The sequence below is a fragment of the Zalophus californianus genome, chromosome 1, assembly GCF_009762305.2.
Source record: "Zalophus californianus isolate mZalCal1 chromosome 1, mZalCal1.pri.v2, whole genome shotgun sequence".
NCBI classification, from domain to species: domain Eukaryota; kingdom Metazoa; phylum Chordata; class Mammalia; order Carnivora; family Otariidae; genus Zalophus; species Zalophus californianus.
In genome coordinates, this window is record NC_045595.1 from 105,086,660 (window position 1) to 105,091,529 (window position 4,870).

At 36.1% G+C, this 4,870-nt stretch overlaps 1 pseudogene; it reads right to left on the minus strand.

The window, feature by feature from the left end:
* Positions 1 to 1,330: 1,330 nt before the first annotated feature.
* Positions 1,331 to 2,159, minus strand: LOC113915980 (annotated as a pseudogene).
* Positions 2,160 to 4,870: the final 2,711 nt, after the last annotated feature.

Below are 4,870 nucleotides of genomic sequence, written 5' to 3' on the forward strand. Positions count from 1 at the left end.
GGAAACCTAACTCATAAGTATGTACCACGGTATCCCTCAAAGTTCAGATATACTATTTCAATTCTATTCAATCTGCAAATCCAGACTTTTCCCCAAAGTCATTCTTCCGTCATTTGTGAGCTTTGAGGAGGGCAGGAGGGTATACCTGAGGCCTCTTTTCTCTGCTCCCATCTCCTCCCCTACAGCCTCCCCACACTATCCACCCTGCCCTTCTCTTCCTCCCCACCTATTTGGTTCAGGTATGTTGAACCAAGTCAGTTGCAAGATTTAGTCTTTTCATCTTAGGTAAAGCCATTAGCCCTGGGGTTAAAATTGTTTTTTTATTTTGTTTTGTTTTATTTGTTTTTTTTTTCCTGCCACTTTGAATAGGGCAAGTGAAGATTCAGAAGAAAGTCTTATCTATGCTTTAAAAGTAAATTATTTTCTTACTATGGAAGTAATCATGGTCATTGTAAAAAAGTTAGAAATACAGATGTATTTTTAAATTAAAAAATTTGTGTGTGTGTACACATTTAGTTTTATTTTAACGAAGCAACTTGTACATTTTAAATGTTTACAACTGAGCATCATCTTTCTTTTCCAGTGAAATAAAAAAAATTAAAAATCAACAGAACAAAATTACAATAGAGAATGTCAATTTCAAATAAGATTCTATAGGTTCTGCTGATTCTCCCATCTAGTGTCAGGGCTCAAGTCATCATTAGAAGAGAATTTTATTTTAAAAGTGTCATCTTAAACTTCAAGGATCTCCACTAAACATCACAATTAAGCATGCCAAAGGAGAAGCCATACATCTCAAATCCAACCTTTGCTGACCTTCTATAAGCCCATTTCTTTAAGTTTTTTTTTTAACAAGAGAAAGCAGCCAGGTACATGTTGGGAAATGGTAAATGCTGTCTATATTCACATAGAGACACAGTGTAATCTCTGAGCCCAACATACAGAGAAAGAAGGAAAAAAGCTAGAAGCCTATGCACTACTACACAGGGGTCTAGCACCCTCCGCTTCCAGCAGAGCTAAGGGAGCTGAAGGTGTTTTTTTCCTCACAGAACATGGTGGTGTTGATCCCATAAAGTTTTTGTTGAGACAGGAAGGGATAAACATGAATTTGGAACAGAAACAGGCAGAGATTCTTTCCCGCTGTATTCTGCTCAAGGTATTCCCCCGCCCTCCCCAAATACTTTGAGAACCATAGTATAAAGGGAAAGAAAAGAGCCTTCAAAAAACAGGGCAAATGAGCACAAGAGGAGAAAAAAAAAAAAAGATTGCAACTTGCTCCCAGGGACTGGAGAAAATTAAACAAGAAAGGTTAAAATTCATCAGTATTCCGTTAGTTAGCTTCTCCTTCCTCCCCCTCAACATCATCTTCATCTTCTTCACTTTCATCTTCATCTTCTTCATCAATATCCTCAAATCCTTCTTCTTCATCATCATCATCTTCTTCTTCTCTTTGCCCTTCACCATCCATATCAGGAACCATGTAGTACTATAATGGATTTGGCCAAATACCATCTTTGATGACCTCTCCTCACTCACCTGCACCTGCATCAGAGTGGTCAGTAAACCAGGTGAAGAAGCTCTCTGGTTCCTCATGCTGCCTCTTCCTGCTGGCTTTATCCCGTGTTTGATTTGAACATTTGGTCGAATTCTTTCCAGATTTCCATTTGATTTCATTGGACTTTGAAGATGGATCATCACTCTCATTCAGATGAAATTCTCTGGACAGAACTTTATTTTCAAAGCAAGGGGTTTCATCAAAATCAAAATCTGTTCTATAACCTGATTTAATATATCATATCTTCACATTCTGTCACTTCGACTCTTGTCAAATAAGGCAATACCTCTGCATCCTTCTCCCCGACAGATACTTGTGGATGGCTGACAAATGTTGTTACTCCCAAATTTTGGATTTTGGTGATCAATTCTGGCCTCTTCTGAATAAATGGTTGGTGGAGTTTTTTATAGTTCTGCTCTACTTTCAAAATCTCCTTACTGGCTTGCTATTTCATTTTGTACTCCATCAACATGTTCAGTTGCTTCTTGCTGTTCTTTTTCTCCCTTAGGGAAGTGCTGAGGGGTTGTCGCCTCCAGCTTGGGGTCAGGAGGCAGTTTCAGTTTCTTCTTTTGAGGAGGAGTGAAGACTGGCATTTGGGGGCCATGCTGTGAGGAAAGTCAGTGAAACAAGGGCAGACGCATGTCTGGAAGAGGCTTTAGTTACTCCAGAATGTGTTTTTTTTTAATTAAAAAAAATTTTTTTAAGTCATCTCTATACCTACCATGGGGCTTGAACTCATGATCAAGAGTTGCATGCTCTTCTGACTCAGCCAGTCAGGCACCCCAGATATATATATTTTTAACAAGGAAAGATAATATCCCAGATGTTGAAACCCAGAAATAAGCGTGGCTAACATTTTAATGCATAGTTTGTCAACTTGCATGTACTTTTAAATCTCTGAATTACCATGTAGTCAGATCACACAATTATTCTGTCTAGAAGAAAGGCAGATGCTGAGAGGGCCAACTACCAGGTTAATGACCACCCCCCACCAACCCCCATGTCCAGGAACCCTCTAAGGGACCAATATCAATCAGTTTCCAAACCCTTGCAAGAGTTTCTCTCCTGGTTGCTAAATCTCCCCATTTGTCTCCAGTCAAACATTATTCCAATATTGGCCACTTGGCCCCAGATCATCAACTGACAGGCAGAATATAAATATACAATAAAAAGGAAAGGACCTCCCAAATTTTTGAAAGAAGAAAAACAACTTTCACTAAGACTAACTCAGTGCAGCAGCTGGTCTAGTTCAGTGAGGAAGTACATACTCTGAACATGTGGACTCCATATTTTGAAAACTCAGCTCATGCTGAGGAAATTTACATCTACCTGGAGGAAAAACAATGTCTCTTGGTAGATTTTACAAATGCCAACACTTGAAAATGTATGTCCATGGACATGTCCAGACTCAATGTCTATATAAAATATACACAAACTTGTACATTTTAAGAACATTTACTAGAAAATTATATCTTAACTATAAGCAGTATCCTCAGAGAGAATTAAAAAAAATAATTAAGATTACAATTTAAGAACTAAATGTGATTAAAAAAAGGCATGGCTCCAAAATAAAAAGTTCTTAGAAATTAAAAATACAGTAGTTTAGCAAAAATTTGATACACATATTGAAGGATAAAGTCAAAGAATTTGCTAAGAAAAAAAATACAGGTAGAGTGAAAACGTGAAAGAAAGGCTAAATTGTAAAGTATAAATCCAAGAGGCTAATGTCCAATGACTAGAAGCTCCAGAGAGAACAGACAAAATGAAAGTAAAATGTAAATAAAAAAATAATAAAAAGAACTGAAAGATATGAGTCCCCATACTGAAGAAAGAGAGAAGAAAATGCTGTAATGCCAGACACAGTGAATGAAAAATGAACCACAGTCAAGTCACAGAATGGTAAAATTTTAGAATATTGAAGATTTTTTTTAAGGTTTTTAAAAAATTCCAGTTGGTTAATATATTATGTAATATTAATTTCAGTTGTAAAATTTAGTGATTCAACACTTCTATACAACACCTGGTGCTCATCACAAGTGCACTCCTTAATCCTCATCCCCTATTTCACCCATTCCCCCACCCACCTCCCCTCTGGTGACCAGCAGTTTGTTCTCTATAGTTAAGAGTCTGTTTCTTGGTTTGCCTCCCTCTCTCTCTCTTTTTTTCCCCATATGTTCATTTGTTTTATTTCTTAAATTCAACATATGACTGAAATTATATGGTATTTGTCTTTTATTTCACTTAATATAATATGCTCTAACTCCATCTACATTGTTGCAAATGGCAAGATTTCATTCTTTTTTATGGCTGAGTAATATTCCATTGCATATATATATATATATATATATATATATATATATACCACCTCTTCTCTATCCATTCATCAATGGATGGACACTTGGGCTGTTTCCATAGTTTGGCTATTATAGATCATGCTGCTATAAACATTGGGGTTCATGTATCCCTTTGAATTAGTATTTTTGTATCCTTTGGGTAAATACCTAGTAGTGCAATTAATGGATTGTAGGATTGTCCTATTTTCAACTTTTTGAGGCACCTCCATACTGTTTTCCAGAGTAGCTATACCAGTTTGCATTCCCACCAAGACATTCCATGCTCATGGATTGGAAGAACAAATATTGTTAAAATGTCTATTCCACCCAAAACAATCTACACATTTAATGCAATCCTTATCAGAATATCAAAGATTTTTAAAAATCCAAATATTTTCAGAGAAAAAAAACAAATTGTCTTCTTTTTTAAAAAATCAGGTTGGCATCAAACTTCTCTTTAGCAATAACAAATGCTACAAGACAATGGAACTCTGCCTTGAAAGTTCTGAAAGGAAATGATTTTAAGTGAAAAATTCAATATTCAATCAAATTATTAATTAAATTTGAAAGTAGACTAAAGACACTCTAAGTCGTGGAAGGACTCAATAAGTTTACCTCCCATATCCCTTTTCTATGGAAGAGATTCAAGGATGTGTTCCAACAAAATAAGAGAGAAAACTAAAACATGTGGAGTTCAAGAAACAACTAGGCCTATTGAGAGAAAATGGAAGGAAGACCTAGGGTACAAGTTTTCACCAAAGGAAGAGCACAAAGGTCCAGTTTGGAGCTGGTAGAACAAGGGCTCCAAAATATGTCTGGAAAGAAAATATATATGACCAGAAAAAATTCAGAGATTTGATACTATCCTGAAGAAGTTGAAATATCAAGTTGTAAAAAATGCAGCAATGCAGGAAATGGAGTGGGCAGAAAGAGACAATTAGAAATTCCAAGAAACACACAAGACAATGTAAAAAAGATATGT